At 38.6% G+C, this 24,873-nt stretch overlaps 1 protein-coding gene across 4 annotated transcripts in view; it reads left to right on the top strand.

Moving 5' to 3' along the window:
* The window catches only part of FRYL (FRY like transcription coactivator), a 272,517-nt gene that overhangs the window by 32,060 nt on the left and 215,584 nt on the right, over positions 1-24,873 (top strand). For 3 of the 4 annotated variants that reach the window (XM_032274136.1, XM_032274133.1, XM_032274135.1), the window contains exon 2: positions 23,610-23,790. The gene's annotated coding sequence lies outside the window, so the exon portion shown is untranslated. Of the gene's footprint in view, positions 1-16,573; positions 16,617-23,609; positions 23,791-24,873 lie in introns of those variants that run through there. The other variant, XM_032274134.1, reaches the window with a different exon arrangement.

Here is a 24,873-nt window from a genome sequence, read left to right as displayed (position 1 = left end):
GCGGTCTTCATGCACATGTCTAGCACCTGGCCTGGGAAGAATCAAACAGCTGGGACTCTTCTAAGTGTCTCTTGATGTGGTCTGTCTACATGGTGTGGCCTCAGAGCAGCTGGACTCCCAGCAGCCGTACATAACCTGCATAGCAGTAGCTGTGTGGGGTTTTCTGATCTGCCTTAGAAGCTGGCACCATTCTGCCACATTCTGTTTGTGGAAGCAGTCACAGACTGCCCAGGGTCAGGGGACATGGATCCAACTTTTGGTAGAAAGAGTGTTGAAGAATTTGGAAACCTGTTTTAAAACCACTGCATGACTCTTCAGCTGTTACCTGTCAAAATGAGACCAGTTAGTACTAGAGAAATCCAGATCCTTGGAGGAGAGGGTTGTGCCAATTCCTAAGCACAGTGACCCTTCCTGTGGGAAATGCACATGTATGTGCCTTTGCTGTTCACATACAGAGGTGCTTGATTGATATGAAACATTCCTCAGTGATTTTTAATGAACTTTTATCTTACCAGTAGTTCCAGATTTTCTTTTTTGACATTATACTTAATTCAGGACTCATGGAAATCAAGTCATCTCTCCTTAATTCAGGACTCATGGAAATCAAGTCATCTCTCTCTTTAACCACCATATATTTTTAAAATCTCCAAGATACCGAGTACCTACATTGCACTAGACATCTTTAAATCAGTCATCTTCTAAATGTCTCAATCTATTTTCCTTCCTTTTCAATTTCATAGTCACTGTCCTATGACAGGCCTTTATAATTTCTTACCTAGGTAATTACTGTCCTCTCTTAAGTCTTTCTTCCTCTAGATATCTGCCACTATATATATCTTTCTAAAACTCAATTCTGATGATTTTGTTCCCCTGATTAAAAGCCCTCTTGGACTATCTATCCGAATTCCTTGACATGTGCAGTCCCATTTTGTTTTTCTGATTTGTTCCAGCATAGCTTTTTGCCCTTATTTCTTGCCAATCCCGACAAATGCACAATTTATTCTAGCTACACTGAATTTCTCAATATAATCACAATTTACTGGGACATCTATTACTCTTTGCCTTCTTCTTTGTATGCAGAAGCACTATTCATATGGTATTCTTTTTTTTTTTTAATCTGTTTTTCATATTAAGTACCTATCACTTAAGTTCACATTATATTATGGGTGGGAGATATTAAGAATTTCATAATAAACATTTTAATCTTTGCAAATAGTGCAAATATAGTAAATATGATATAAACCTTTTGTTGTTTGAAATGATCCCTGTGATTTGACTAAATATAGGAAGGATTTTTAAAATAGTTAAAGTTATCCCAAGTGAAAGATTTTAGTTCTCTAATTTGGTTTCACATGTCACTGTTAACTGAGACATTTCTCATTAATGCAGTTTATAGTTGATCTCTCCGATGTTACAGCTTTTATTTAACTACTTTGCTGCTTTTGATTTAAGAAAAAGAAAAAATCAGACATATGCACCTATTTGTTGATTTTCTCTGATTCCATTCTCTTAAGATTTCTTTGGGGCTCCCTGTGTAACTCAATGACTTTGAACGAGTAAATACTAACTTATGAAGTAGATGACATTTTTTTCCTTGTTGTTTATAATGCTTCTTACCTTCACAGGCTGACTGACTTTCTTTCCTTCTTTTCTTCCTTCCTCCTTCCCTCCTTTCTTTCAACAATATATAATTTATTAAGATACAATTCATATACCGTAACATTTACTTTGCAAAGTATACAATCCAGTGGATTTTGGTATTTTTACAGAGTTGTGTAAACTGTCACGACTATCTAATTTTAGAATATTTCTGTCACCCCCCCCAAAATAAAATTCTTACTTATTAGCGGTTATACCCCTCCCCCACTAATTTGTATTGTTTCTATATATTTGATCACAGGGTTTCTTAGCATTCTTAGTAAATACATTTACTGACCTATTAATTACAGAAATTTATCTAGATGGGTTGTTGGGCTTCTCCAGAGAAACAGAACCAAAAATGTGTGTGTGTGCACAAACATGTACACATGTATATGGGGGTAGTGGAAAGAGACAGGGAAAGGGAGAGTTGCTAAATTTTTAAAAATTGGCCCAAGTGATAGCGGAGGCTTGACAAGTCCAAAATCTACAGCGTAGGCTGGCAGGCTGGAGACCTAGTGAAGAGTTGCAATTCAGTCTACTAGCAGAATTCCCCTTTCTGAAAAGGTCAGTCTTTCTCTATCAGGGACTTCAACTGATTGGATGAAGCCCACCCTTTTGGAGAGTTATCTGCTTTACTTAAAGTCTGCTGATTTAAGTGTTCATTCCATGTAAAAAATATCTGGACAGAAACATCTAGAATAATGTTTGACCAAACATGTGGGACTAGCCAAGTTGACACATAAAATTAACCACCACACAAGTATTTACTGAGATTTTTAAAGATAGAAAAGTAGAAAGAACATTGAATTAGGGAACAGGATAATTACTTTCTGGTCTTGGTATTACCAGTGTGAGCTTTATACATGGGCAAGTCTGTAAACATTTATGGGCTGTAAGTTTCTGTATTTGTTAAAAAAAGAAGTTTAGCTTCATCAGGTTTCCTTTCTTGAGTCCTTATATGGAAGCTTAATATTTAAACAAAAAAGCTTGAAAAAACTAGCTAAGTCATCTCTAAGCCCATTTGAACTTAAACACCTGTAGTTGTTACAGTTCTGATTCTGGTTTTGGGATTTTCTGGTATGACATGCTTTTCTAGGTAAAGTAACACCTAGGTAAGAATTTAGTGAAAGGCTTGTAAATTCAATGCTCTTTGTACTTTTATACCTTTAAATATATATGCTAGCATTGCCCTAATTCACTGTTCTACTTTTCTACCTTTGGCTGGCTGCCATGGCTCATGCCTGTAATCCCAGCATTTTGGGAGACCAAGGTGGGTGGATCATTTGAGATCAGGAGTTTGAAACCGGCTTGATCAACATGGTAAAACTCCATCTCTAGAAAAAAAAAATTAGCCAGGTGTGGTGGTGCACACCTGTAATCTCAGCTACTTGGGAGGCTAAGGCAGGAGAATCGAGCCTAAGAGGCGGAGGTTGCAGTGACCTGAGATTACACCACTGCATTCCAGCCTGGTCAACAAGAGCAAAACTTCATCTCCAAGCAAAACAAATTTCAGATTACCTTTCAAAAGGGTGGGACAAATACAATCATTCTTGGCAAATTGAAATTTCTGTAAAAATTGGTATTGTATGTCATTTTAATAATTGGATTTTTTTGGGGGGTTAGTGGTGGTACCTGAGAACATTTTATTTTGTTCAGGGGTGAATAATGCCTGAATTAGATTGTGCTAGTCTGTACATAATGTTAAGAATGGATAACAGTCTTGAGTTGGTTTGTTATAGTAGGGAATAACTGACAATATCAGTCTATTTTAAATACCATGAAGATGATATTCAGAGCTGTGAGGCTGGATAAGTTGGAGTATAGGTAGAAAAGAGGTCCAGGGACTGAGTCCTGGGTCATCCAACATGATGAAGTTGGGAGAAGAACTAGCAATGAAGATTGACAGTGAAGTCACTAGGAGGAAAACTTCCACAGTGTCAGGTCCTGGAAACCAAATGAGGGAACAGTTTCAAGGTCAACAGTGTTATATGTGCTGATTGGTTAAGTAAAATGAAGATTCTAAATTGTGTTAAGTACAACTTCGTGCTAGTAAAAATTAACATTGTCAAACTTTAAAAGGTACACAAAAAACTCTCTTTCTCATTAAAAAAAAAAAAAAAAAAGCAAATTTTCAGAGTAGTTTCAGGTTCACAGCAAAATTGAGGAGGGTACAGAGACTTCCTATTTCTTCCCTGCTCCCATACGTGTACAGCCTCCATTGTCAACATCCCCCTCCAGAGGGGTTTTTCATTTTGCTACAGTTTGATACAATTGATGAAGCTACATTGATACATCATTGTTACACAGAGTCCATAGTTTACATTAGGGCTCACTCTTTGGTGTTGTACACTCTATGGGTTTGGACAAACTTCTAATGACATGTATCCACAATTATAGGATACAAAGTAGCTCACTGACTTAAAATTCCCTGTGCTGCATCTGTTTTTCTCTTCCCCGCCCCAACATACTGATGTTTGTATTCTCCTTATAGTTTTACCATTTCCAGAATGTCATAGAGTTGAAATCATCCAGTCTGTTTTCAGGCTGGCTTCTTTAACTTAGTAATATACACTTAAGTTTCCTCCATGTCTTTTTATTATTGTTATTATTTTGAGACAGGGTTTGGCTCTGTTGCCTGGGACGGAGTATGGCGGTTGCATTTCGGTTCACTGCAACTCCACCTCCCATGCTCAGGTGATTCTCCTGCTTCAGCCTTCTAAGTAGCTGGGATTACAGGCATGTGCCACCGTGCCTAGCAAAATTTTCTTTTTCTTTCTCTTTTTTTGGTGACAGAGTCTCACTCTGTCACCATGCTGAAGTCCAGTGGTACAGCCTCGGCTCATTGCAACCTCCGCCTCCTGGGTTCAAGCGATTCTCCTGCCTCGGCCTCCTGAGTACAGGCGTGTGCCACCACGTCCAGCTAATTTTTTGTATTTTTAGTAGAGACGGGGTTTCAGTGTTAGCCAGGATGGTGTTAATCTCCTGACTTCGTGATCCGGCCGCGTTGGCGTCCCAGAGTGCTGGGATTACAGGCATGAGCCACCGCGCCTGGCCATTTTTCTATTTCTTTAAATAGAAATGGGTCTTCACCATGTTGCACAGGCTGGTCTCAGACTCCTGGGCTCAAGTATTCTGGCTGCCTCAGCCTTCCAAGGTGCTGGGATTACAGGTGTGAGGCACACGCCTGGCATCCATGGCTTTTTATGGCTTGATGGCACATTTCCTTTTAGTGTTAAAAAATATTCCATGGTCTGAATGTACCACTGCTTGCTTTTTTTTTCCCCCTCAGATCTGTTCACCGATGGAACAATGTCTTGTTTGCTTCAAAATTTTGGCAGTTATGAATAATGCTGCTATAAACATCCATATGTAGGCTTTTGTGTGGAAATATGTTTTCATCTCCTTTGAGTAAATAACAACGAGTAAGTGCTGGATGTATTTGTTAAGAATATGTTTAGTTTTGTAAGAAAACACCAAACTGTCTTCCAAAGTGGCTGTTTCATCTTGCATTCCCACTAGCAGTGAATGAATTTCTCTTGCCTCATATCCTCATCCGCATTTGGTTGGTCATTGCTCTGGGTTTTATCCATTCTATTAAGTGTGTAGTGGTATTTCATTATGGTTTTAATTTGCATTTTTCTGATACTGTATGATAATGGAACATCTCTTTGCACGTGCATTTGCCATAAGTATATCTTTGGTGATGTGTCTGGCCCATTAAAAAAATCAGGTTGTGGGCTGCGTGTGGTGGCTCACGCCTGTAATCCCAGCACTTTGGGAGGCTGAGGTGGGTGGATCGCGAGGTCAGGAGATTGAGACCGTCCTAGCCAACATGGTAAAACCCCGTCTCTGCTAAAAATAGAAAAAATTAGCTGGGCGTGATGGTGCATGCCTATAGTCCCAGCTATTTGGGAGGCTGAGGCAGGGGAATTACTTTAACTGGGAGGTGGAAGTTGCAGGGAGTGGAGATTGCCACTGCATCCCAGCCTAGGTGACAGAGTGAGATTCCATCTCAAAAAAAAAAAAAAAATTGGTTGTTTGCTTATTGTTGAATTTTAAGAGTCCTTTATGTATTTTGGATATTACTTTTTCATTAGTTGTAGGTTTTGCAAGTATTTTCTCCTAGTCTGTGACTTGTCTTTTCAGTCTCTCTCTTGACAGTGCCTTTCACAGAGCAGAAAATTTTAATTTTAATGAAGTCCAGTATGTTAGTCTGTTTTTTATTGCTTCTAACAGGTTACCTGAAAATGGATGATTTATGAAGAAAATGAATTTGTTTCTCTGTTGTAAGACCTGAGAAGTCTAAGGTTGAGGGACCACATCTTATGAGGGCTTTCTTGCTGGTGGGAACTCTAGAGTCCCAAGGTGGTACAGGGTATCAAATGGCTGAGTGTTCTAGCTCAGGTCTTTTACTTGTAAATCCAGCAGTTCTATTTCCATGATAACCCATTAATCCATTAACCCATAAATCCATTATCTATTAATCCAAGAACTTTGGCGAGAGCCTGTATGACCCAGTCACCTCTTAAAAGCCCTATGTCTTAATACTACCACATCGGGGATTAAGTTTCAACGGGAGTTTTGGAGGGGACAGACATTCAAACCCTGATACCAGCTAATTGGTTTTCTTTCATGGATCTTGCCTTTGGTGTCATATCTAAAAAGCCATTGCCCAGTTCAAGGTCAGCTAGAGTTGTTCCTATGTTTTCTTCTGGGAGTTTTCAAGTTTTATATTTTAGATGTGGGTCTGTGATTCATTTTGAGTTAATTTTTTTGTGGAGAGTTTAAGGTCTGTGTCTAGATTCTTTTTTTTTTTTTGCATGCAAATGTCCAGTTGTTTCAGCACAAATTGTTGAAAAGACTATCTTTTCTCCTTTGTGATGCCTTTGCCCCTTTATCGAAGATTAGTTGAAACCTTTTTTTTTTTTTTTTTTTGAGATGGTGTCCTTCTCTGTCACCCAGGCTGGAGCAGTGGCATGATCTCGGCTCACTGCAGCCTCCACCCCCTGGGTTCAAGCGATCCTCCTGTCTCAGCCTCCCGAGTAGCTGGTATTACAGGCATGCGCCACCATACTGGCTGATTTTTGTATTTTCAGTAGAGATGGGGTTTCGCCATGTTAGCCAGGCTGGTCTTCAACTACTAATCTCAAGTGACCCACCTGCCTCAGCCTCCCAATGTGCTGGGATTACGTGTGAGACACCCTGCCCAGCCAGTTGATATGTGTATGTGGGTACATTTCTGGGCTCTCTGTTCTGTTTCATTGATCTATTTATCTGTTCTTTCACCCATGCTATCCTGTCTTGATGACTGTTGCTTTATAGTAAGTGTTGGGTTGGGTGGTGTTAGTCTTCCAACCTCGTTCTTACCTTCCATCGCGTTGGCTATTCTAAGTCTTTTGTCTTTTCACATAAACTTTAGAATCAGTTTGTCAATATTCACAGAATAACTTCCCGGAATTTTAATTGAGATTGCATTGACCCTATACCTCAAGTTGGGAAGGACTGACATTGTAACAATATTGAGTCTTCCTGTCTGGGGGAGGTGGCTCACACCTGTAATCCCAATGCTTTGGGAGGCATAGGCAGTAGGATTGTTGAGGCCAGGAGTTAAAGACTAGCCTGGTCAACATAACAAGACCCTGTCTATACCAACCCCCCACCCCCGAAAAAAAAAATTAGCCATGTGTGGTGGCATATTCCTGTAGACCCAGCCACTGGGGAGACTAAGGCTGGAGGATCACTTGAGCTCAGGAGCTTGAGGTTACAGTGAGTTATGATTGCACTGTGAATCCTAGCCTGGGTAACAGTGTGAGACCCCATCTCTTTGAAACAACAACAAAAGCTTGAGTCTTCCTATCCATGAACATAGAATATCTATTTATTTAATTCTTTGATTGCTTTAATCAGAGTTTAGTAGTTTCCTCATATAGGTCTTATACATATTTTGTTAGGTTTATACCTAAGTTTTTTATATTTTGTGATGCTAACATAAATTTATTGTGTTATGTCAAATTCTGTGCATTCATTGTTGGTTTATAGGAAAGTAGTTGGCTTTTGTATGTTAACATTGTATCCTGCAACCTTGTTATAATTGCTTATTGGTTCCAGGAATTTTTTTTTGTTAATTCTTTTTGCTTTTCTACATAGATGATCCTGTCATCAGTGAACAAACACAATTTTATTTCTTCCTTTTCTATCTATGTACTTTTTATTTCCTTTCCTTGTTTTATTGCATTAGCTAGGACATCTAGTATGATATTGAAAAGGAGTAGTAAGGGGACATCCTTTTCTTTTTCTTCATCTAAGTGGGAAAGCTTCTAGTTTCTCACCATTAATAATGATGATAGTGGCTGGGCACGGTGGCTCACTCCTGTAATCCCAGCACTTTGGGAGGCTGAGGTGGGTGGATCACGAGGTCAAGAGATCAAGACCATCCTGGCCAACATGGCGAAACCCAATTTCTACTAAAAAATACAATAATTAGCTGGGCATGGTTGTTGTGCGCCTGTAGTCCCAGCTACTAGGGAGGCTGAGGCAGAAGAATTGCTTGAACCCAAGAGGTGGAGATTGTAGTGAGCCAAGATTGCGCCACTGTACTCTGGCCTGGCACCTGGTAACAGAGCAAGACTCTGTCTCAAAAAAAAAAAAAAAAAAAAAAAAAAAAAAAAAGAAAAAGTAAATAAAGGAATGATGATAGCAGTAGGTTTTTTATAGATATTATTTGTCAAGTTGAGGAAATTTCCCTCTAAATTTACCGAGAGTTTTTATCATGAATGAGTGCTGGATTTTGTCAGATGTTTATTTCGCATCTATTGATATGATCATGTGACTTTTCTTTGTTAGCTTGTTCACGTGATGGACTACATTAATTGATTTTAAATGTTGAGCCAGCTTTGCATATCTGGGATAAATCCTTTGGTTGTGGTATATAATTTTCCTATTACATTGTTAGGTTTAGCGTGCCCATATTTTGTTGAAGGTAACTGGATTTATGTTCATGATAGATGTTAAGTCTGTACTAAGCCTCATACTAGCCTCATAGAATGAGTTTCGGAGTATTTCCTCTGCTTCTGTCTTCTGAAAGAAATGGTAGAGAATTGGTATAATTTGTTTTTAAAAGTTTGGTGGAATTCACCAGTGAACACCTCTGGGCCTGGTGCTTTCTCTTTTGGAAAGTTATTAATTATTGATTCAATTGCTTTAATAATATAGGTCAATTCAGATTTCCTATTCTTATGTGAATTTTGGCAGATTGTGGCTTTCAAGGAATTGGCTCATTTAATTTTGTTAATCAAATTTTTGGGCAAAGCATTGTTGATAGTATTCCTTTATTATTCTTTTAATGTTTATGGAATCTCTAGTATTGATATATTCTCTCTCTCTCTCTCTCTCTCTCTGTCTCCCTCTCTCCTTCTCTCCCTCTCTCCCTCTCTCCCTCTCTCCCCTGTCTCTGTCTCTTTTTGTGATGATCTTGCTCTGTTGCCCAGGCTGGAGTGCAGTGACATGATCTTGGCTTACTGCAATCTCTGCCTTCTGGGTTCAAGTGATTCTCCTGCCTCAGCCTCCCAAGTAGTGTGCCTGGCTAAGCTTTGCATTTTTAGTAGAGATGGGCCAGGTTTTGCCATGTTGGTCAGGCTGATCTCAAACTCTTGACCTCAGATGATCTGCCCTCCTCAGCCTCCCAAAGTGTTCAGATCACATGTGTGAGCCACCACACCCGACCCCCTCTTTCATTTCTAATATTAGTAATTTGTGTCCTGTCTCTTCCTTAGTTAACCTGCTAGAAGCTTATCAGTTTTATTGATCACATTGTTCATAGTATTTCTTTCTTTCTTTTTTTTTGAAATGAAATCTCACTCTGTTGCCCAGGCTGGAGTGCAGTGACGTGATCTCGGCTCATTACAACCTCCACCTCCTGGGTTCAAGCGATTCTCCTGCCGCAGCCTCCTAAGTAGCTGAGATTACAGGTGCCTGCCACCATGCCTGGCTAATTTTTGTATTTGTAGTAGAAACAGGGTTTCACCATGTTGGAGAGGCTGGTTTTGAACTCCTGACCTCAGGTGATCCACCTGCCTTGGCCTCCCAAAGAGCTGGGATTACAAACGTGAGCCACTGTGCCCGAGCTGTTCGTAGTATTTCTTTATTATCCTTTTAATGTTCATGGAATCTGTAGTATTGTCTCTGCTTTCATTTTCTAATATTAGTAATTTGTGTCCTGTCTCTTTTTTTCTTAGTTAACCTGCTAGAAGCTTATCAATTTTATTGATCTTTTCAAAGAACTAGCTTTTGGTTTTCTCTATTTCCTGTTTTCAATTTCGTTGATTTCCGCTCTAATTTTTATTTTTCTTCTCTTTACTTTGGATTCAATTTGTTCTTCCTTTTCTAGTTTCCTAAGGTAGAAGCTTATATTATTGATTTTAGATTTTTATTCTTTTCTATGTATGTATTTAATGCAGCAAAATTCCCCCTACATATTTCATTTGTTGCATTCCACAATTTTGATGTTGTATTTTCATTTCTATTGCGGTTAAAATACTTTAAAATTTCTCTTGAGATTTATTTTTTTGACTCGTGTTATTTAGAAGTGTGTTGTTTAATCTCCAAGTATTTTGGGGCTTTCCACCTGTCTATCTGTTGTTGATTTCTAGTTTAATTTCATTGTGGTCTGAGAGCAGTTATTATATATTTGTATTCTTTCCATTTTGTTTTATGGCCCAGAATGTGTTCTATCTTGGTGACTGTTCCATGTGACTTTGAGAAGAATGTGCAACCTGCTGTTGTTGAATTAGTCCATAGATGTTGGTTATATCCAGTTGATTGATGGTGTTGTTGAGTTCAGCTATGTCTTTACTGATATGCTGCCTCCTTCTGATTCTGAACTGTTTACTTTTAATGGGGAATATTGAAGTCTACAACTGTAATAGTGCATTCATCTGTTTTTCCATGTAATTCTATCAGTTTTTCATTCACATTTTGTTGCTCTGTTGTTAGGCACACATGCACATTAAATATTGTTATGTCATTTTGGATAATTGACCCTTTATCATTATGTAATGCTAATCTTTATCTTTGTAGAACTTTCCTTGCTCTGAAGCCTGCTTTGTTTGAAATTAATATAGCTAGTCCCACTTTCTTTTGATTAGTGTTAGCATGGCATCTCTTTCTCCATCCATTTGCTTTTAATCTATACTTGTCTTTATATTTAAAGTGGGTTTCTTGTAGATAACAGATAGTTATGTCTTGTTTTTTTTTTTTTTGATGCACTCTGACAATCTTTCTTTAAATTAGTGAATTTAGACCATTGATATTTAGAGTGATTATTGATGTAGTTGGTTTAATATCTACAATATTTGTTATTATTTTCAATGTGTTGGGCTTGTTCTTTGTTCCTATTTTTCTCTTCTACTCTTTTTATGGCTTTTGTGGTTCTAATTGAGTATTTTATATGATTCCATTTTCTTTCCTTTTTTGGTATATGAATTATATTTCTTTGTTGCTTTTTTAAGTGGTTGCTTGCAACATACATTTAGTGGTATAGTGTTACTTAAAAGTAACATTTTTACTACTTCATCAGAAGATGAGTATCTTATAGAAATAATCGTTTCCTCCCTCCTCTCCTTTGTATCATTGCTGATACATGTGACTTCTACATAAGCATACATAATCATGCACACACATACACACACACACACACACACAGACGCATAGGTATGCATACATAACTGAATACATTGTTGCTATTATTTTGAACAACTGTTTCCTGGTAGGTTAATTGGTAATAACAAAAAGAAAAGTTTTTACTTTACCTTCACTTGTTCCTTCTCTAGGGTTTGTTCTTGCAGATCTGAGTTTCTTAACTGTATAATTTTCCTTTTCCTTTAACATTTCTTTCAAGGCAGGTCCACCAGCAACAAATTCTATCAATTTTTGTTTCTATGAGGAAGTTTTTATTTCTTTTATACTTTTGAAGGATAATTTCATAGGATACAGAAATCTAGGCTGGTGGGGTTTTTTTCTCATTATTTTTTTTTTTTTATTGAGATGGAGTCTTGCTCTGTTGCCCAGGCTAGCCTGCAATGGCATGATCTCAGCTCACTGCAACCTCCACCCCCCCAAGTACAAGCTATTCTCCTTCCTCAGCCTCCCATGTGGCTGGGATTACAGTTGTCCACCACCACGCCCAGCTGATTTTTGTATTTTTAGTAGAGATGGGGTTTTATCATGTTGTTTAGGGTGGTCTTGAACTCCTGGCCTCAGGTGATCTGCCCACCTTGGCCTCCTAAAGTGCTGGGATTACAGGTGTGAGCCACTACAACTGGCCTTTTCCTATCACTTTAAATATGTCATTCCACTTTTTTCTGTCATAGTTTCTAGGGAGAAATTCTGGGGATGTAATTCTTACCTTTGTTCTTCTATAAGTAAGGTGTTTTTATCTGCTGGCTTCTTTCTGGATTTTTTTAAATCTTAGATTTTCTGTATTTGGATATGATTTGGTATGTCTAAGTGTAAATTTTTTGTTTGCTTTTTTTGGTGGGGGAGGCATCTACCCTGCTCGGTGTTCTCTTGGCTTCCTAGATACCTGGTTTGATATCTGACGTTAATTTGGGGGAAATTCTCAATCATTATTATTTTAAGTGTGTCTTTGGTTCCTCTCCTTTCCTTCTGGTACTTCCATTTCACACGTTACATCACTGTAATTGTCCCACAGTTCCTGGGTTTTATGCTGTGTCCGCGGTTTTTGTTTTTCCATTCTTTTTTCTCATTGCTTTCCAGTTTTTGAGGTTACTATTGAGATATCTTCAATCTCAGATTAGAGCTTTTAGCATATTAATCAGAGTTGTTTTCACTTCCTGATCTAATAATTCCAATGTCTTGCCATATCTGAGTCTGGTTTCAGTGCTTGCTCTGTCTTTTTAGACTGTGTTGTTTGCCTTTTAGTCTGCCTTGTAATTTTTTCTTTCTAGCTAGACATGATGTACTGTGTAAAAGGAACTGTTTATACAGGCTTTTATAATGTGGTGGTAAGGTGTGGAAGGGGAAGCCTTCTATAGTCCTATGATTAGATTTCAGACTTTTGGTGAGGCTGTGTCTCTGGATTATTAACTTCACAAGTGCTTTTCAGTACACCTACCCTCTTAGGTGGGACAGGATAGTTAAAGCAGGCAGAGTTGGGTATTTTCTGCCTCCCACATGGAAGGCTAGAACTGGCTAGAGTTAGGTATTTCTTTTCCTCCACATGGAAGGCTAACGCTGACTGGGATTAGGTATTTCTCTACCTGCAAATTAGGCCCTGTTGACACCTCAGCAGGTTAGTCTCTCACTAAATAGCTTCTCCTGAGGGCAAGCCTTGTTAAAAACAGAATGTTGTGGTATATTTCAAAGTGGTTGTTTTTCCTCTCTTTCTGTTGGAAGTATGGGGAGATTTTTCTGATATTCACTGTGAGACCTGGAGGTAAAAGTGAGATAAAATGTGAGAGGCCCCTTCTGACTTGGTCCTCTGGAGTTTCTGACTCTCAGACTTCTCCACACTGATCCTCCAATAATTTGTCAATTACAGGTCAGGTTTTCCTTCCCTGGGTTTCAGTTTCTGCTCTGGTAAGTTGTGATTCTCTGTATCATTCTGTATGTGCCTCCAACTTTGGGGGCAGTAGTTTGTCTTGTTAACCTCATTTCTTTTAAGGATCTAAGATGAGTTGTTGATTTTTTTTTCAGTTTGTTCTGCTTTTTACTTATTTTGGAATGATGACTTCCAAGCTTCTTTCAGGTCAGATCAGAAACCAGAATTCTCTTTTTCCCATTTTTTTTTTAAGTTGCTATACAGTATTCTTTTCTGGAAGCAAACAATATAATAAGTTTCTGGTGCATCCTTGCAGAGGTAGTCTTAGCAGACTAAATTTTTAAACATTTTTAAAAATTGAGATGAGATTATCGATTCCGAAGACACATTCCGTGAAGAAAAACCTTTATTTCTGTGGTTATAATCCATTTCTCATTATTGATGTCATACTTGCATGTTTTTCTGTCCATCTCTGAAACTATCTGCCCCTATCAGATTTTCTTGATTTGCTGAATTGTGATAATTTTATTGGAATTTTCTTTTTTTTTTTGAGATGGAGTCTCACTCTGTTGCCCAGGCTGGAGTGTGGTGGCATGATCTCAGCTCACTGCAACCTTGGCTTCCTGGGTTCAAGCCTCAGCCTCCTGAGTAGCTAGGACTGCAGGCACACACTACCACTTCTGGCTAATTTTTGTATTTTTAGTAGAGACGGGGTTTCACCATATTGGCCAGGCTGGTCTCAAACTCCTGACCATGTGATCAACTCACCTTGGCCTCCCAAAGTGCTGGAATTCCAGGTGTGAGCCACCGCACCCAGCCTTGGAATTTTCAAATAACTAATATGCTAGTTAACCTAAGTTAGCTTATGGTGCAATAAGAAAACAATTCTCCAGTTATCAGTCAGTTAAAACACAAAGATTACTATTTCTCATTCATATCAAGTTTGTACATTTCAGGGAAAGTTATCTTTCCTGTAAAGGCAAGCATTGCAGCTCTGTATGAACAAATGAGTCATCAATTACTGAGACAGCAGAAGAGAGAGGTTCAAAGCCCAACAATTAAATACATCTGTGGACGTGTATAGGTCACTTCTACTCACATTTCATTGGCCAACACAAGTCACATGACTGTGTCTAACTTCAAGAGGGAAAAGGAAAGTAAAATCCTTCATCATGCCCAGAAGGAGAGGGGAAAATGGATAATGCTGTTAATGACCTCTGTATCTTAATTTTTCTGATTACTTGGTTTGTGTTTTCTTGAGAGCGTCTTACCGTCTCTAACCCTGATTGCAGATGCTGGTTTGGTAAGCTGACTATCCCACCACTTACCCCCAGAAAAAGAACTATCTTAGAAAAGCAAGTAGTTTTGCCTTTCACATCTTTGTTAAGAATTTCATGATCATTATCTCTAAAATTCTGAGAATTTCACCAGTCCTCTGTATCTGCCAATTCTTGTCATAAGATTGGTGATTTTTTTTTCCTATATAGTAGTTTCCCCTTCTCGGTGGATGTGTTCCAAGACCCCAGTGGAAGCCTGAAACCTCAGATACTGCCAAATCCTATGTATACTACATTTCCCCCCCATATATATGTACCTCTGATAAAGTTTAATTTCTAAATTAGGTGCAGTAAGAGATTAACAACAATATTAACAATAAAATAGAACAATTATAACAGTATGACAGCATCACTACTCTTGTGCTTTGGGACCATTGTTGAGTAAAATAAAGGTTACTTGAACACAAGCACTGTGATACTGTGACAGTGGATCTGATGACTGAGACTGCTTCTAAGTGCCTAGAGGGTGGGTAGCATAGACAGCCTGGACACACTGGACAAAGGGATGATTCATGTCCCAGGCGAGTGGGATGGAGCAGGACAGCGTGACATTTCATCACGCTACTCAGAATGATGTGCTATTTAAAACCTATGAATTGTTTATTTCTGAAAATTTCCATTTAATATTTTTAGACTGAGGTTAACTGAAACCTTGAGAAATGAAACCCCGGATAAGGGGGTACAACTGCACACATTAAGAGTGTTGATAAATAGCACAGACTGTATCACAGCTTGGCATGAGATTGTATTCTCTCCTTCTCTCAGAGGATAGATGGAGTCTGTTGAAGATTGCAGTCAGTATTTAGTGCAGAGAATCTGATAGAGGGGAGCGATTAAGTGTGGGCCATTTTCTTCTGGGCCTCACCTTGGTGGAGTAGCCTGGTGGGCAGGCTTGCGGAGTGGAGCACAGCAGACATGGCTGATATAAGGGCAGATTGATTCCCTTTTCTCTTACCTTAAAATGTCTTTGTGAAAATTCAAAGTTTCAGGTGAGGGGTGAGACCTCTTTCTAATTTCTAATGATGCTTGAATTTTCTCTTTTATATTGATTTAATCATCTTGAGGGATAATGGAACAGGGAGCTAAATCAAATATGTATTCTTAGGTTATCATCTGAATATTGCTTCTCCTTTTAAGCTTGTTTGGATAAAGTTTGATTCCAGTATTTAACAGGAAGAAAAACAGTTCCAAATCTGTTTTTTGGAGACATTAGGTTCCATCTCAACATGGATGTAAAATAAGGTATTCAAATATATTGGATTTATGTGCTGAAGGCAACATGTTTCCCTCCCTTTCCCTGTCATTCGGCGCTGTTCTAAAGTCCTCTAAAGGCAGCACAGTGGAAATGTATGCATTTTATTGAATTAACTGTTTGAAAGTCTGCATACTGATTTTTTTTTTCTTATCATTTATTATCACGGGCATCATTTGTTTAATCAACAAATGTTTATTGAGTTCCTGTGACCCAGGAGATGATATTGGGGATTATAAATATCTGCAAGATAGCCTCCGCCCTCCTGGAGCTTGCCTTTTAGTCAGGTAGAGAAACAGTAAACAAATATTGGATGATAAATTCCATGATGAGAAATTAAGTTTGCTTAGAGAGTGATGGTGTCTGTTATTTTAGGTAGGGTATGTGGGAAGGCCTCTTTGGAGGGTATTATTTGCAGTGATCGGAATGAAGGGAGGAAGCAAGCCATGCTGAAGGGAAAAGGTTTCCAGGCAGAGGGGTTAGCAAGCCCACAGGCCTAACATGGAAATAAACTTGAGTTTGAGGGATAGCAGGAAAACTGGTGTGGCTAGAATAGGGGAAAAGGAAAGTCAGAGACATTTGACCATGGACTTTTCCCCCTGTATTTTATGTAAAACTAGTGGAGGATTTTGAGCATTGGTGGAGCGAATACATTTATATTCTGTTCATTTTTAAATTGTAATTTCAAATTCAAGTTACTTTTTGAGATGGGATCTTGCTCTGTCTCCCAGGCTGGATTACAGTGGCAAGATCATGGTTCACTAAAGTCTTGACCTCCTGGGCTAAAGCAACCCTCCTGTCTCAACCTCCCAAGTAGCTGGGATTACAGGTATGTGCCACTGTGCCCACCTCATATTTTTTGTTATTTTATTTTATTTTTATTTTTTTGTAGAGTTGGGGGTCTTGCTATAGTGCCCCGACTATTCTCAAACTCCTGGGCTCAAATAATCCTCCTGCCTTGGCCTCCCAAAGTATTGGGATTACAAGTGTAAGCTACCATGCCTTGCTATTTATATTTTTAAAAGATCACTCTGGTTATTAGGCAGAGAAGTGGGAAATGAGTAGATGCAAGAATATCATCAGCTAAGAGTCTCCTTGAATTGTTTGGACAAAGATAATGGTGGCTGTGTCTAGAGTGGCAGCAGTGGATCTGGAGAGAAGTGGTCTGTGTTAGGATATACAGTATTCTGAAAATAGGGTTGACAGAACTTGATGGATTAGATGTGGGGGTGTGAAGGAAAGAAAGGAAATATATGTGACTGCTAGGTTTTTGGCCTTAGCAACTAAAATCAGAACGGTATTATTTAGTAAGGAGTAAGGCTGGGAGCAGGCAAAGATTTTGGTATATTAAGAGTTAAGGCTGGAAACAGTGGCTCATGGCTGTAATCTCAGGACTCTGGGAGGCTGAGCTGGGTGGATTGCTTGAGGCCAGGCATTTGAGACCAGCCTGGGCAACATGGTGAGACTCTGTCTCTACTAAAAATACAAAACTTAGCCAGGCATGGTGGCATGTGCTTTTAGTTGGAGCTAATCAGGAGGCTAAGGTGGGAGGATCACTTGAGCCCAGGAGGTTGAGGCTGCAGTGAGCTGTGATCATACCACTGCCCTCCAGCCTGGGCGACAAGGCAAGATCCAGTCTCAAAAACAAAACAAAAAACCAGTTAAGTTTGAGGTCCTTTAGACGTCCAAGGAGGATAGTTGAATTTGCTGACGGTATGATTCCTTAGGAGGGGAGAAAAAAAGATGTGAGATTTTTGTCACCTTGAAACTGATATTCTCAGTTTAAAATGGTAGTTAAGAGATGAGTAGTGTTGATTTGGAAGTATTTTCTACTTCTGTGTCCTCAGGGAGCCATTATAATTTTATTTTTCTCCTTTTGGCTTGCTTGGTCTTATTGTGTATCATGATGGATTTTTATCTTTCACATTTCTGGTAAATGGTGATTATTAGGAAGTTGAACCAGTTGTGTATAAAAAATGCAAAAGACATTTAACAGGGAATGTGCTTCCCAAAGCCCATTGTTTACCACAAAAAGGAAACCCTGACTTCTTGTTACATCAGTGACGATAACATTATTTTGTAAACACAGTACTCCTTTTATGACTAACATATTTTTGTACTGTTATCAGAAGAAATTATGCAAACAATAAGTTATGGGAAATGTAGACATGTTACAAATGAGAATTTATTCATTGAAAGCCCTTAAAAATCCTGATTTTTCATCATAACATTTCAGATTTTTCTAATTATAGAAGTAGTTGATTATGGAGAAATGTAGCTTGAGAAAGTTAGTATGTATTCAGTCATTAATTTTTTGGTAACAAAAAGTTTTAACAAATGTTAGTGGAGAGAATGTAGCAATGCATGATAGTAGGAATATTTACTTTTATTCTGAAGCAGAGGAAGGAAATCTGTATTTCTATAAATATAGTTACTATTCTAATGAGCATATATTGTAAATAGACTATCACAACTTAGTATCTGCCTCCCATTGTTAATTCAGGCTTAGTAGTAAAGTCCTCAGGCACTACCCTTGATCTCAGCCAGAAAGCAGAGAAGAATTCCTCAGGTAGTTTGATTAAGAACAACAAAAATTCACAGAAGACAAGGATATGTTGATAGAATTTGGGCTCACTGGAGACCAAGGAATTTTATTTTCTATACCTTACTCAACTCTCCGCTCCAAAAACCAGAACAAAAACACATCTAAATGTATCTTTGGCCATAAAAAAAAAATCCCCATTTCTGAGCATCTAAGAAACATACATATGGCCTGGGTGCGGTGGCTCACACCTGTAATCCCAGAACTTTGGGAGGCCGAGATGGGCAGATCACCTGAGGTCGGGAGTTCAAGACCAGCCTGGCCAACATGGTGAAACCTTGTCTCTACTAAAATACAAAAATTAGCTAGGTGTGGTGGTGGGTGTCTGAGGCACGGAGAATTGGTTGAACCAGGGAGGCGGAAGTTGCAGTGAGCAGTGATTGTGCCACAGCACTCTAGCCTGGGGTATAGAGCAAGACTCTGTCTCAAAAAAAAAAAAAAAAAAAGAGAGAGAGAAATGTACTGTACATATGGAGGCAAGAGTCTCAGAACAGTAGTTAGAGATGATAAGATGTTCAAGTTTTAAGCTATGTATATCGTAGACACAATTTTATTGTATAAATGTGACCTTTCCACTAGGGTAATGACCTCAACCTTTTATTTTTTATTTTTATTTGTTTAATTTTTTATAGAGATGGGGTCTCCCTATGTTGCCAGGCTGGCCTCAAGCTCTTGGGCTCAAGATCCTCCTGCCTTGGCCTCCCAAAGTATTGGGATTACAGGTGTGAGCCACCATGTGCAGCCAAACTCAACCAATAAAAAAACAAACAAAACGTTCCACATGTGCACAAAAAAGTGTGCACATGTGGGACATTTCCCTTATAACATTACTTGGTTTGTAATTCTTCATTCCTGACCCTCCACTCTCTACCTGTCTGATTCTAGCCTGATTTAGAGGATACAGTGGCCTTAGGTGCTTATATTCTAGTTAGGGAGAAAGGCAATAAGGAATTAAAGAAGTATATGAAACCAAGTATATGTTAGATAATGATGAGTTCTATAATGAAAACAAAATGGAAATAGGATAGTGACATGGGACGTCTACTTGATATTATGTGTTCTTCTGAATCTTTTTCTCATTTGTCAGTTGGGAATAATAATCATCTACCTCTTTAGAGTTGTTTGGACTTAATTAAGTTGTGTGTGAAATACACCTGGCAGAGTAACTGGCAACATACCTAATAAGTACATGCTGTTCTCCTTTTCTCTTTCTTTCTGTAATTTGAATCTTCCAAATCTGTGGTGTAGTGCCATAGAATCTACCTCAGCTGGAGTATGTTTAAACTATGACCCTGTGTGGTTTTGGAGTTCTTACAGAAAAAGTTAATAACAATATAGATGAATCTTGAGGACATCATGCTTAGTAAAATAAACCAGTTACAAAAGAACAAACATTGCAGGATTTTACTTATGTAAGGTAACTAGAGTAGTCAGACTCATAGAGACAGAAAATAGGATGGTGACTGCCAGGCTGTGACAGAGAGAATGGGGTTGACTGTAGTGGGTATAGAGTTTCACTTTTGTAAGATGAAAAGTTCTGGAGATGGATGGTGGTGATGATGGTTGCCCAACAGTGTGAATGTATTTAATGTACACTTTATTTAATTTTTATATTTTAATTTTATTTATTTTATTTTTTGAGATGGAGTCTTGCTCTGTCGCCCAGGCTGGAGTGCAGTGGTGCAATCTTGGCTCACTGCAACCTCCACCTCCAGGGTTCAAGCAATTCTCCTGCCTCAGCCTCCCAAGGAGCTGGGATTACAAGTGCGCACCACCACGCCTGGCTAATTTTTTGTATTTTTAGTAGAGATGGAGTTTCATCATGTTGGCTGAGCAGGTCTTGAACTCCTGACCTTGTGATCCACCCACCTTGGCCTCCCAAAACACTGGGATTACAGGTGTGAGTCACCATGCCCAGCCTTTAATGTACACTTTAAAATAGTTAAGATGGTAAATTATATGTTTTATGTATTTTACTATAGTTTTGTTTTTTGAGATGTAGTCTCTCTGTCGCCAGGCTGGAGTGCAGTGGTGCCATCTCGGCTCATTGCAATCTCCACCTCCTGGGTTCAAGGGATTCTCTTGCGTCAGCCTGTTGAGTAGCTGGGATTACAGGCGCATGTCACCACACCCAGCTAATTTTTGTATTTTTAGTAGAGATGGGGTTTCATGGTCTTGATCTCCTGACCTCGTGATCTGCCCACCTTGGTCTCCCAAAGTGCTGGGATTACAGGCGTGAGCCACTGTGCCTGGCCTTTACTGCAATTTTAAAAAGTAAGTGATAAAATTATTTTGGTAAGCCTTGCTCCACTCCTCCCATTTTGGTAGGAATCAGTGAATCAAGTTATTCCAGTTATTTCTGACTAAATCATGAAATAGAAGGTGGTTGTTCTTGCATCATGAATCTGTGTGAGAGTCCCATAAAATGAAAACGTTATTAGAAATTTTTATCATCTTAACTTCCAGAGGTGTCAAACCTTAAACTGCTGATTGGTGAGCAAAGAGCACAGTGTGGCTGGAAAAGATATTTCTATCGTTTTGTTTTATCAATTTATGATATATTTATTGATCACTTATGGTGTTTAGTCAACAAGAGTAACAACATTTTCTGAGTATTATCTATCTACCAGCAATTATTCTAAGTTTACGTTTAACAATACTTAATACGAATAATGGTTTGTCATCTTTATACAGCAGCCTTGAAGGTGGTATTATCATTTTATAGAAACCTGAGGCTCTGAGTGGATAAGTGACTTTCTATTTTAAAAGTGATTTTAGAGGGATTTCAATACATAGAAACGAAGGGAGGGCATTCCAGATGGAATAAAGCATGCATTAGATCTGTGTGTAGGAAGGCATGGGATATATTTGCACAGAGCAAAGAGTTCATCCTGACTGAAGTCTGGATAACATTCGGGAGATGGGCTGGCAGTGTAGTCTCTTCCATTAGAATCTTGACGCGGCTAATGAATTCCTGAACTGTATTCTGTAGGCATTGGGAGGCACCATTGAATTACCAAGCCCGGGGTTTTTGTGATCAGAGTTATGCATTACAAAGCAATATCTGAAACACATTGGAGTAGTGAGAGGGGAGGCCAGAGACCAGTTAGAGTGACCACTTGGAATTTTTTTGCAGTCATTAGGAAGTAGTTGGGGTCAGAGTGCAAATGGCTGATAGTTGAGGAGTAAGTTGGGAGGTGAGAGGGAGAAGCACAAATGTAAGTGGAAATGAAGTGGAAGGGAGGAGTCTATGGGGCATGATTGTAACACTTGTGTGTGTGTGTGTGTGTGTGTGTGGGTGGGTGGTGAGGGGGAGCATAGTGATCACCTGAATATGTAGGTCACATGTAGCTTTGAAAAGGAAGGATTCCGAGAGATATGTGGAAAAAAAATGCCTTCACACATAGAGCCTATGAGCACAAGGACGGACTTAGCAGTCTTGAATTGAATTTCAAGGGTTGACATTAGGCAACCTTTTTTAGTTTAGCAGATGAAGGTATCTGTATAGAGTGTGGGACTGTAATGGGCCTGGGGACTTGAAGAGTAGACAAGTTTCAACTTCTGTAAGAGAGAATTCAAATTTACTAGAGTCAATTGTCACACTTTAGAGTGTGACGTGGAATAATAGTAGTGCACTTTTGTTCATCTTTTATGCAAATAACGTATAGAGTAGAAGCTCTCTTACACAATATTGGCCATATAATATACCTGTGGTTGGGTTGGCTAAATAGAATGTTTGTTGAAAATGAGAAAGAAAGATACATACCTTAAATATTTTGTAAGTGTATGAATGCTTATATTTCACCAGTCTTTTGATGTGTAGCCAAGACATTTTCTTTAAAATGTTTTTAATGTGACTTGCCTTAATTAAATTACACGACAATGTTTAGAGACAAAGCATTTATTTTTGCACTCATTTTTGATGTAATATGTAACTGAACTATGTAATTGTAGTAAGCACAGTGGACATAAACTGATTTTAAAGTAAACACAATTTGCTGTAGCATGCAACTCTGTTATTGGGAGAAAAATGATGCGGTGTACCAGAGAGGGCTCTGCTTTCCCCCACAAAAAAACCGAAGCTCAGAACTTGTTGCTTGTCCTTGGTTTTAGGATTGACAAGAATGATTTTATCATTGCATTCAATGCTTTTTTCATATGGAGTTATAAGGTGATATAGAATAATGTATCAGATGTTGGTTAGTAGTTAGGAAGTTATAGACTGTAGTTTTTTAAAAGTAGCAGCTTTATTGAGATTCACATGCCATGCAAGTCACTAATTTAAAGTGTGCAGTTTAAGGCCGTGCGTGGTAGCTCATGCCTGAAATCCCAGTACTTTGGGAGGTAAGGGAGGAGGAATACTTGAGGCCAGGAAATCGAGACTGGTCTGTCTGGGCAACACAGCAAGACCTCCATCTCTACAAAAGATTAAAAAAATTAATCAGACATGGTGGCATGCTCCTGTAGTTCTAGGTACTCTGGAGGCTGAGGCAGGAAGATTGCTTGAACACAGGAGTTTGAGGCTGCAGTGAGCTATAATTGCACCATTGTACTCCAGCCTAGGTGACAGAGTCAAACCCCTTCTCAAATAAATAAAGCCTACAATTAGAGGCTTTTTTATATTCACAGATTTGTGCAACCATTACTATAATAGATTTTTAGACCATTTTCATCACCCTCTGAAAGAAACCCTGTACCTATTAATAGTCACCATCTATCTTTTGTCTCCGGGTCCTAGGCAACCACTTTCCTGTTTTCTCTTTGTTAGATTTGTTTATTATGGACATTTCTTATATTGGAATCATATAATATGTGGCCTTTTGTGAATGGCTTCTTTCAGTTAGCATAATGTTTTCAAGATTCACCCATGTTATAGTATGTCTCAGTACTTCATTCCTTTTCATGGCAGAATAATATTCCATTGTGGATATACCACATTTTATTTATCAATTCATCAACTGATGACATTTAGGTTATTTCTGCCTTTTGGCCATTATAATAATGCTACTATGAACATTTGTTTTCATATTTTTGTGTTGATATGGTTTCATTTCTTTGGGATATATACCTGCGTGTGGAATTGCTGGGTCATGTTTAACCTTTGAGGAACGTGCAGAATTTTGATTAGTAATATATGTTATATGGAAGCTGCTAAAATGTTAACATGTTGTAAGCATGACTGTTACTAATAACCGTATTTCCTGTTTTTTAATCTTCCAGCATAGAACATTCCATATTCTGCTTCACACACAGTGACTCACTCACTACTGCTTTGCACCAGTGTGCCCACTCGGAGTGCCTATAAAGTACAAGCTCCAGATCGAAAAAGCTTCTAGATGGATCCTTTCCAAACCTGGTGTCTTTTCTACAAACTCTGTGCCTCAACAACCATTTCTGAGTGGTAAGGACAAGTATATTTTACAAATAAGAATAACAGAATTATAGAAATTTGTAAAATAATTGTTGTTTGGATAGCCTTTCCTCTTTTCTAGGCCTTCTTACCTTTATTGTATATGGGTTAATACCTGTACATTTTTTGCTAATTTTTTCTAAATCAAATCTAAAAGTAGCAAAAACATGAGGTTTTTTGAGACTTCAAAACACTTTTTATATATTACATTCTGTGCACAGAACATGCATGGTTTGTAAAGAATAGAAACATATGTGAACAACTTTATGCCTGTGCACTTTATGTCCTTTATTTGTACTCTATAGTCTCTTACTGTAAGGCTGAGATAGTTTATCTTGTTACTGTCTTTTTTTTTTTTTTTTTTTTTTTGAGACAGAATCTCGCTCTGTTGCCCAGGCTGGAGTACAGTGACACCGTGTTGGCTCATTGCAACCTCCTCCTCCTGGGTTCAAGTGATTCTCCTGCCTCAGCCTCCCAAGTAGCTGGGATTACAGGTGCCCACCACCATGCCCAGCTAATTTTTATATTTTTAGTAGAGGCGGGGTTTCACTATGTTGGTCAGGCTGATCTTCAACTCCTGGCCTCAGGTGATCCGCCCGCCTTGGCCTCCCAAAGTGTTGGGATTACAGGCATGAGCCAGCCACCGCAGCCTGCCGTTACTGTCTTATCTGTTTAGGGATTTTGAGCCCATTGGTTGAAGAATACCCTCCTACTTCCTGGCATTTGAAAATTATGTGTACATTCATAGAGATGATAAGAGAGGTGTGCAATGCCAACTCTTCTTTTTATAGTATAGCACTATGTGTGCCTTTTCATATTCTGACTTTTTTTTGCAAGTGTAGATGTCAGTTAGCTAACAAATTTTCTAGACATCTCTGAGATTTACTCAGAACAATAGGTGGGTGGGGGGAAGTAAACTTGAGCAGAAATGGGAGATCTTTAAAAGAAAATGATTGAAATAGGCTCATTTTGAGCCAGTCGGTCAACCAATGCCTACTATTTAAGAATGAAAATGTATAATGACATTTAGCATAATAGAGAAGTAAGTTATCAAATGGAAACTGTGGTATTAGA

The sequence above is a fragment of the Sapajus apella genome, unplaced genomic scaffold (genome assembly GCF_009761245.1).
Source record: "Sapajus apella isolate SASKATOON/1434 unplaced genomic scaffold, GSC_monkey_1.0 scaffold5, whole genome shotgun sequence".
Lineage (NCBI taxonomy): Eukaryota > Metazoa > Chordata > Mammalia > Primates > Cebidae > Sapajus > Sapajus apella.
Note: the sequence above shows the minus strand (reverse complement) of the source record. Positions and strands in the feature narration are given on the sequence as shown.